Source organism: Leptosomus discolor, chromosome 2 (genome assembly GCF_034619465.1).
Source record: "Leptosomus discolor isolate bLepDis1 chromosome 2, bLepDis1.hap2, whole genome shotgun sequence".
Taxonomy (NCBI): Eukaryota; Metazoa; Chordata; class Aves; order Leptosomiformes; family Leptosomidae; genus Leptosomus; species Leptosomus discolor.
Window position 1 is genome coordinate 120,687,012 of NC_141392.1, and position 10,478 is coordinate 120,697,489.

Genomic DNA, 10,478 nt, shown 5'->3' on the forward strand with positions numbered 1-10,478 from the left:
TATACGGCTGTAAACCCCGCTCTCCCCACCAAAACCCATGTAACCCCCAGCGCTGCCCCCCGCCTCCTCCCGCCCCGGGCCCCCGCCGCTGCCCTCCGGAACAGGCCGAGCAGGAGGGAGCGGCCCCGGCCTCTTCCAGCCCCGCTGCCCCTCCTCGTCCCGCCGAGGAGGCAGCGTTCACCCAAGCACCTGCGGGCACCTGCCGCCGCCAGCTCCCTCCCTCCCTCCCGCCCGCCCGCCGGGCCTGGGCAGCCGCGGCAGCTCCTCCAGCCCCTCCACCGGCCCCCGCCTTCCGCGAAGGCACCGGGTACCAGCAACGCTCATTCCCGCGGGGGAACTCCGGGGGCTGCCCTGAAGCGGCGCTTCCCCGGGCACCCCAGATCCGCGCCCTCCCCCTCAGACAAAGGGCGGCGGAGGCGCCTCCGAGGGAGGGGGAAGAGGGGACCAGTCTCGCCGCCTCCCGCCGCGCTCACCCATGCTGCGCCCGCCCGCCCGCCCGCCCGGGCTCGGCGGAGCGGCTCCGGGTCCCGCCGACGCGCTCAAGCCGGGCACGGCGGCTCCATCCGTGTCGCTACGCGTGCGAAAGGGGCTGCTCCGAGCCGCCGGCAGCCCGGGGCAGAGGCGGCCGCAGACCCGTCCCCTCTCTCCCGGCCACCGCCGCGCTTCGCCTCAGGCGAGCTCCGGCTCCGGCACCGGCGGCACCTCCCCCGCCCCGCCCCCAAGTCGCGGGGGCCGCCAAATCCCGCGAGAGCCGAGCGCCACCGCCCCCACGCCGCGCCGCCGTTGCCAGGCGGGACGGCGTTACCGGCGCTTCTTCACCCCTCTACCGCCTCCTCTCCTCCGCCGGGAGGAACAGGACGCCCCGCTGCCGCCTCCCTCACCGCCCGCCTCTCCTCCTCCTCCGGCGCCGCCGCCGGCGGGAGGAGCGGGACGCCGCGCTGCCCCCTCCCTCACCTCCCGCCTCTCCTCCTCCGCCGCCGGGAGGAGCAGGACGCCCCGTGCCACCTCTCTCACCTCCCGCCTCTCCTCCGCCGCCGGCGGGAGGAGCGGGACGCCCCGCTGCCGCCCCGCGTTTCCCTGCCCCAATTCGGTTTCCTGCCCAGCCTCCTGCCCGCCCCGCGGTCGCTTCCCCTCAGGCCCTGCCGAGGAGCCGTCCCCCGTCTCGGAGGGGCGATGCCGTCAGCCCCCGCACCCCCAGGTCCCGAGCGGGAAGGGGCTGCTTCACGGCTCTGCATCCCCTCAGCAAAACACCGGCCCTTTGAGGCCTTCGGGCTGCCCGGTGCGTCCGGCGGCTTCCCCACCTCCTCCACCAGCAGCCTCCTGGCTCTAGCCCATCCCCAAAACCACGCACCCTGCCATCGTTTTGGGAAGCCCCTTTTTGGGCAGTTCTGGCTGCATCCTCCTGGCTCAAGGAGGGTGGCGCGGGTGCGTGCAGGGAGGCCTGGGGAGGAGAGCAGGCACATGCCCTCGGCCTTCGAGTCTGCGAACCTCGAGTGTGTGTTTGTGGGCTCGTGCGTTGCTTTTGGAGAGTTCACAGGGTAGGTGTATGGTTTTATTTTTTTTTAATTATTATTTAAGATGTACTTAAGAAACGAGGAAAGTGTTCAGAGCTATATCAGGCTGCCACTGTTTAGGTTTTTTGTGGGAAACTCAGGAATGAGTGAAAATGACTACTTCGAACTAAACCGATTTAAAGAAAAAAACCAGTGACCCTGAGGCCCAAAGGACAAGTAAACACGGTCTGGTTTTGATGAAAATCAGGGAATATAACACAGCAGGGCTCTCTGAAATGAAAATACTCTTGTCTTCCCTGCTGCAGACATCCTTTTATGAGTGGTTCAAAAGGAACCATTTCAGCCAAGCTCAGGACAAAATTAGCTTAGAAAGAATGTCAAGTATTTCCAGGAGTCAGCTTTTGCTTAGCATCTTTCTCATGGCATATAAACAGAAAATGAGGCATATAATGAGTACTGACGACAAAATGTGAAGTCTAATGGTGTAAACAAGCATACACCATGTTTTAGTACGGTATTTTATCTCCTTCACTGTACTTTGAGGCAGACTGTGCTTCCATTTCTTCCAACAGCAGAACTGGGAACAGACAAGTGACAGTAAGAGTTTCCTTGAAGCAGGTACAGTGTTTAACGCTGATGAATGGTCCCGTGATACTCTCCTTAAAAGAAGAATCTAGTTTTTATAAAAATACAACCTCCCTGCACCCCCAGATTTACAACAGTTAATAGCAAGAGGAGATTCAGAACAGAAAGGAAACATCCTTACAGTTTGAAGTCACTCCCAATAAAAATTCAGAAAATAACTTCCATGGCGATGAATTATCCTCATCTGTCTTCTCTATAGTTATTTTCCACTTCCTCTGAAGAGCTACGTGCTAAAAAAAAAGGATAAAGGATGAGAGGAATTATAAATTTGACCTGATGTAGCAATTTTTACCTTTTTAAACCTTTCCACAAGGCTAAGTATGCATGAAGGAGAGGTGAGAAATAAAGTATTCATAGTGTACGCCTTTGCAGGAGTTGAAGGAGCTCCATGTAGCCGTCTTTTGGGAAGCTGGTCTGAACTAGGACAAAAGCCCATTTCCAGTTTATTTAAGCATTGTTACTACCTTTGGATCAGCTCTGGATGGATACTCATGCTGACGTAAAGCTACCTCTGCCCTCCTCTTCAGCCTAGAACGTGCTGGGGAGCAAAGCGCTGGTTCTCAGTTCTTATGCTGTGGACTAGCAAGACACTGGCTTTCTGAAATTCTCTTTAATTTATTTTTATGTGTCTTGATAACTGTGGCCAGGGCTGGCTCAAAGCTTCTTAGCAGTCCGAGTACAAAACCTGAATTTCATTCAGAGCCCATCTGCTCTGACAGTAGCGCACCAGCACCCAGCCAGTCCTGTGCTTTAGCTTCCATCTCCTTTTCAGTACCAGTGAGGCAGAAACGAGGTGGTTCCTGAGGGAGCCCCTGTGGCTGCTGAGCCCAGAAGTCCTTTTCTCTCTGCTGAACCCATCATCTGCCACCCTCTACAATTTTCTGTTTCACCCATGTCTAAAGCTGGCCCTTCTGTGGGGCTTGGAGCTACGTGGCGCTGAACAGCTCTGCCGGCCTCATGCTTCGCTGAGTTTGACAAGGCTTCGCTGCAGTGAGTCTTGCAAAAACGCAGGAGTCCGCTCATGTGTAACTCCAAGAGGCACAGGGACCCGCCCGTATTTAGCATTCTTCTATGAGTTGGCAGTTATAATGCATATAAGGAAATACGTCTGTGCTGGGCTGTTAACTATTAACTATTACGGCTCAACCGTTAAGCCATGCGACTGCTTCGTTTCTTTTCTATATGCTTTATGTGTGATGTCATGTGCTAAATGCTTATTTACCAATAATTACCTTCTAAACCACCTGCAGTTGAGTCCCTTCCTCACTTTCCACTTCAGTAAAAGATGAAAACGTTCAGTTAGCCCTTTTCACTTGGGTGTTACGCCATCATCGGTATTTATGCAGTCCTTTGAAAGTAGAGTCTTGCTGCTATACTGATAGATATAAAGGGGGTGCTGGATCTTGCTTTTTATTCAATCATTCCTTTCGGTTCAAGCCGAGCATCGATGTTCTGACTCTATGGCATTACAAAAGTGCGTATTTGTGTCAGGGTATTTTCAAATCCAATTAGATTCCCCCAAAATAACTGCGACTATTTTCTCTCAAGGTGGAATTTGTTCCACAGAACTTTAAAAAATGAAAGATTAGCATTTTAAGTGCATAATCAATTATGATTGAGCTTAATGGAATATCTGAATTTACTGCTTTCTTTTCAGAGAGGAAGAGTTGTGATGTGTTTCACAGATCAAGAAAATACTGATAAAATTGGTAACAGCTATCGTTTTATTTTACAAGAGGGATAATTGTGTAGACCCAGGTAGGTAGTTTTATAACATAAGAACAACACAATTTATCACCACTGGAGATGCTTTTTTTTCTCTCACAAAAAGCTAGGAATAATGACAGACTCTTTTCCTGGTAGTGCTACAGTGAACGTTTCACTTGCACTTTCTTGCCATGGTGGTAATCTTAAAATTACTCCTTTTCTTCCAAACAAAGAAACTTAAGCCAGGAACTTTCAAAACTTTTCCCTAGAGTGCAAAAAAGTAAAGGAACTGATTTTTTTTTTTTTAAACAAAAATCATATGTCAGCTGTTACCAAGTTAGGGTTTCGTGCACATTTGAGTGGCACATGCACTGCAATAATTGTCCGTTCCCCTTTAACCTAATAGTTTGCTCCCAAACATTCCAGCTGAGTCAATTTTTCATGCTTTTGATACCCAGTTGCATTTTTCGTGACAGCAACTTCTTGCACATAGTACCCATAAAAACCGCCTGGAAGCATACTGCCTCTAGCACTAAGGAGCTGAACAATCTTGATTGTACAATTTCACCTTCTGTTTACAGTAGCAGTTCCTACTAGGTAACGTTCGTTACTTTACTAAAAAAAAAGACAGGTTTGTGTTTCAAAAGTTAAAAAATCATTTAGATGAGAAAACTCCCTCTGCTGGTTTGAAGAAGCAGCAGAGATATTTCATTTAAAAAAATACAGAATGTGGGAAAATACTCATTCAGCATGCACAGTGTATTTCCCTTCACGGCATACTCAGTGGAGAGTGAATCTGCTTATTCCACAGGAAAAAAAAAAAAACAGAGAATATGAAAACACAGAGCAGTTGTACTGTAAATAAAACTATATCAATGTATAGGTTTTCAAGTAGGGCGCAAATGAAGCTTGCACACTAACATGTAATCCTATTATTTCTTTTAACTGTTGGGGGGGTTGCATTATATTAAGGAGCAAAACCAACTTTGTCTTTCTTTTCTTCCTACCCCCGTACAGACACTCCATTGTGCAGCATCTTCACAGCTACGCAGGGCTCCTCGAGAGGCTGGACCCTTTCCAGCTGCAGCACAGCCCCCCCCATCCAGGTAAAGAGCAACCAGTCATCGTCCTTCTTGCAGATTATTGCTAAAGAAGGGTGAAATACTGTGTCACTGCAGACAACTGATGTTACTAAGGAATTTGGGGTGCCAGTTTTCAGGCTGTCGAAGGAGTCACGCACTGGTACCACATTTCTCAAACTGGAGTGTGGATCAATGATGGTCTGTGAGAGCTCAGGAGCTGGCCTGCACAATAATTGAAAATGGCTTCATAAGCCAACTACACTTGCGTTCTCACGCATCGAAGAAGCAAGCAACCAAAATGAGGGAAATAATATGGGCACTGGAAGTTTATCCTGATTTTATTTGTCCTTAACTGGAAATTGTTGTGGTGATGCCACAAAAATGGTTTGTTGTTTATTGCTTAAGTTCTTGGTTGAAAAGGTTGAGGAACATCAGCCAGCGGAAACAAATTCCTCTGGCCTTTGTTTAAAGTTTAACCACTCTTGATCTATTTCCTCCAGTATTATCAACCTCTTCAGTCAGTCCCATTCTCTTCTTCCTAATCAGTTCCAGCCTCAACTAGCAAGTACTGTTCTTTTCCCTTGTCTTATTCCTTTGCCTCATGCCAAAAACTCCTGTGCCTTACTCCATGTTGCTAGGCTGAGCACAAGACAGGAGCCAGGCTAAGTTTCAGTTCTGTGGCCTCATGTTGTTGTATAAAAATAATTTCCTTCCAAATAGGATCCGATGTTGATTTAAAACATTCTTTTAAATAACAGCTTGTCCAGCCCTAAATACTTTTAAAATCCTGAATTAAGTACTAGAAACGTCACTTCTGTTGCACAGGTACGAAATAAAGGACTTAACTGTTGAATCTTGAAAGAAAACAATTAGGGGCATGGGGGATGTATCTGAAATTCAGGCAACAATTAATCATGTTTCTGCCATGAGGCCACTATAATGGTAATCTGAAAGGGTAGTTATCCTGATGGCAGCTGTTATGTTTTTTCTTTGACATCTCTTCTGAGGTTTCACATTGTTTATGCTGGGCTATTACAACTAATTAATACAATGCTGCAAACAGCAGGGAGTTTGTGGAGTAGCTCCAATGGTGTCATGCTAATAAAAAACCATTTCACGTGGACGTGGAGTCATTAACGGTATAACCATATGTGTAACCACAGATGTTGTTTCAAAGATACTCTGTCTGATTTAAATACAGGAGAGTTTTCATCGCCGCAGTTTGGTCGTAGTACATCACACTGCACTTAAGAAGCAGCAGGGAAAAAAGCAAACTGCTTTTCACTGGCATATTTATTTTTTTCTCCAATAAGCAACCGCCTTCCTCCTTCCCTTTTAGCTACGTTTGGCATTTTGCATCTGTACTAAGTCCCTTTGGCAGCCACTGTTTGGGATTTCCTTATATTAACATCTAGCACAAAGAAATCTCATCTTCAGGGTCCAATGGGCTAATGGTTTCCTTCGGCATCTGAATAAATCCACAGCTGTGGCCTTCAGCCGTTTTGTCTTACCAAAATACAAGTAACGGAAAAACTGCTGCTTGTTGTAACAGTTCTCACACGTGCTCCGAGAGGGGGTGAGAAGCCTTTTCTCTACAGAGACGACTTCACACAAAACGTACGGTATTAGCAATGCAGTTTTTCCCTTGCTCCATCGGTAACAGCAATGCGGTCCTAATTGCAGTGGTCTAAAGATGTAAAGCTTGCTCAAAAAGTACTAAGTTTTATTAAAGCATTTGATACATCATCATGAATACTTGTATCACTGCAAGTGGACGCCCGTTATGTGTTAGGGTGCCTTTCTGTGCCTCAGGTAAGACGATGGTGTCAACTGAAAGTGCTCTTATATTCAAGTGGCAGTCACTGATACCTGTACAGGCCCTTTGTGCTGTAAAGGTGGTGCCAAAAGCAGCTGAGTCACTGCCACCGCAATTGGAAAGTGTCACTCTTTGACCAAACTTCTGTTTCTGGCTCTCGCTCCTGTGTTAGTTCTAGTGCTCATCTGATGGTTTTGCTCACTCAGTTCAGCTTCCAAACCCAGCAGGAGACTTTCAAAGCAGAGTATTGTTAAGTCTTCAGAGCAGTCTGGACTTGCAGTTAAACTACGTTCAACTGTAATTTTTAAAATTCCAAATCAAACCAGTCCATCACCAAAAAGACTGATCAGCTGCAGAAACTCTGCACATATTGCTTGCACTCAGGGAACTGTTTTGAGTATGATTGTTGATTGTCTTGGGGTTTTTTTGTGGTTTTGTTGTGGGGTTTGTTTGTTGTTTTGTTATTGTTTTTTTTAATGGAAGTACAGCAAAGCCACACCCTGCAATCTCCAGGACATGAAGACACAATAATCTCTATAGTGATCTGCTATAGGGGACTCTTGGGAGCCTTCTGTAGAAAGGGATGTGGAGTTACCTGTATGTTTACATTTTCCTGTATTGATTTTTCTAAGCTGACAATGCAATGAGTAATGCATTTTCATCAACAGCACCATCTTCAGTAGAGAGGTCAAGGAAAAGGAGGGCAAACATACTTGTCTATCGCTTCCTGCTTTAAGCTTAACACCGTGCTGCTTCTCTCTTCATTCTCAAAGAATATAAGATTGTCATCAATTTTCTTGAAAGTGGCAGCCTTTTTTTTTGAGTGCTGTTCAGCCGCCTTTGAGTTTATAAGTAGCATTCCCAAGGCGTGGTCTGTACTTCTGGGGACTTGCCAGGGTTGACCAAATACCCACTGTTCAGAAAGTTCTATAATAAAATACTACTTCCCCTGACAATTACACACCCTCACCTTCAGCTATACTAACTGAACTCTACGATGTGTTGCTATAATCAGTAGATGCCTCTGTAAAGTGTGTAACTATTTGCAGCAAGCTACTAAATTTTACAAAAAAAGTTGGTTACGTGCATTTTCGGTTCGGAAAAGTTATCAGGTAATTACAACTGACAGAACCATTAGGCATTACTGCAGAGAAAACATGGCCCGGATCAAGGAAGGACACACATTTCTCCCTCCCCATCCCCAGACAAACCAAACCCTATGGATTTTATTCGTTAAAAAAGTCAGAATTGTGATTGGAGCTAATAAATATGAAATCTATTTAATTAGAAGGGTTAGCTCTCCTCTTAGTAAGGTACTTGTGACTGTGAAGAAGGGCCCCTTGGCAGAGCTTTGGAGGCTTTCACTGATTACTTTTTTGTTGTCATGCGAATAAGGACTTAGATATTTATCTGCATTCCTGCAGGCTTGTATATCCTCTCCCTCGGGGCATTGTTGCCTGCTGCCAACAATGCACGTCAGGCTTTCTAGAGAGACAGGGAGCTCAGCCTAGCACAGACTGAGCATTTCAGAAGCACCTGATTGCTTTATGTTTTCCCTCCTAAGAAGTTAAAGTATTGGGGATTATTCATTTTACGAGAGCGCATTCCCACAAAACCAGCAGAAGATGAGTTTTCTGTTCCACTCCCTGGCTGCAAGTGGAAATTTTTACTCTGTATTTCCACTTTAACAGTTATCAACCTCTCAACCTGAAGGAGGAAAAGCAGCTCCTATTCTGCTTTCAGAGACAGTGCAGGTAGAGAGGCAAACAGGAGGTTGGATTTATGTCTTGGTAAGTAAAATGTTTCTCAGTTCCCATTTTAGGTGGGACAGTGAACTGAGATTATTTCTACTTGTCATGATTCAAGGTGCAAAGAATTGCAGGCTTTTTGTGTACAGTCAGAGGAAAACACCGCAAATAAAGTAATTATATGGAATAGTTTGTTGTAATTTTGGACTCACATTTGCCCAGTGCAGAGGGAGATGTGTGACAGAAAAGGGGACTGTGCTCCAGCAACAGTATCTTGGGTCGCCGACAGTGTGTCACCAATATACTCACCGACTTGAGTGTTCTTCCTGAGGAAGCGACATTAACTAATCAGCCGATTTGTGAGTTGAGTACCCATAGATATAGGCATGGATAAATCATACTTTTCCTACCACAAATTGAATCCTTTAGCTGGCACTCTCCCAAAAACACCCACACAGAGGACAGTTTGCAGACACAATGTTTTCTATTCTTTTTCACTTCTCCATCTGTGATATTTCCAGTCCAGACTACTTGAAAGTCAGCATCGCTTCTTGAATCTAATTAATCCTTATGACTTGGCCCTTCACATCAAATTCCTTCCTTTTTAGAAATCCTAGTTTATCATTGTTCCAGAGCTCCTGCTGTACTCGGGAACTCCCTCATTTCTCTTTATGACCTTTTGTCACAAACAAGAGTGAAAACAATAGTTTTGTTTAGACACACCGGTTTGCTGAAAGACCATATTTTTTTTCAGACTGAGCTCTTAGAAAACAGGATCGGTCTGATACAAGGACAGATGGCAACATAGGATTGGGCAGAGGAAATGTCACGTCTCAGCCATTTTCTACACCAATTAATCAGAGCTCTCTCATGGGAAATCAGAATTCCAAAACTTAATCTTGTTCCAATTTGAAATTACAGCAATTCTTGCAATGAACATTCTAGAAAACACTTGCTTCTGGAAAAAAAAAAAAAAGTATTTTAAATGTCTTATGTTTTTCTTCCAGTGTTTATAATTGTCTTCTGACGTGTTGGCAATGACCAGATTTAGGGAGCTTCGTGCTTTTGAACAGTTCTCTGACATCCCAGGTGATTGCTCCATGATACATTTTCTTCTCAGTGCCTGAAAAAATCCAAGTGCCAGAGCCTCAGCGGTTTTCGTTCTTGCTGATTAGCTCTACTCCTGTGTTATACTGGAACACTTAGTTATTCTAGAGCTAGTGGCCAAAAGGGACACAAGAACACCCATGCATGAAATCCACCTTGTTACAATGTTCAGAAAAGTGCTGATGATGTCCACCTGTAGTTTTTAGAACAGCGCAGCATGACGTACTTCATATACCCAGCCTTTTCAGTCACTGACAGGAATATTGTTTTGAATTTTAAGGTAAACAGTGAGGAGAGGCTTATTTCAGATGATTTTAACCACATGCTTCAGCTGCTTTGCTGTTGCAGATTCATTTGACAATCTGTGGAAAGGAAGAAGCAGGCACTGATAGGAAACAGTTCATCAGATCCTAAAATAAGTGCCTAAGATATGAGTGATAAAAACCCTGGAGAGGTGCCAGCATCTTTCTGGTGGCTGTAGAGGGAAACCACACAACTAGTGTCGACTTGGATGACTAAAGTTTGGTAAAGCTAATGCCATCATTACAGTAGATGGATACGTATTCCTCTTCCAGCATCTCTGTATTATTGCCGCCTTTACATTCTGCTATTAAAATGTTTTCCTTGCAAACAAAATCGGCAGTGCATTTTCGACAATCTAGAGTTAAATTTAGTTCATGTTTCTGGAGATTGCATCATATACCCAAAAGTGATACAAGACCTAGAGACAGCTGCTTAAAGAGGAAGTCTCGAAGTGGAAAGAAAGTAGTAAAATATTGGCCTCATCCAACTACGCTCCTTCTATTTTTAAGCCTTATGGTGTGAAAGACAGTAGTTCAAAGTTCAGGGTCCTGCACTG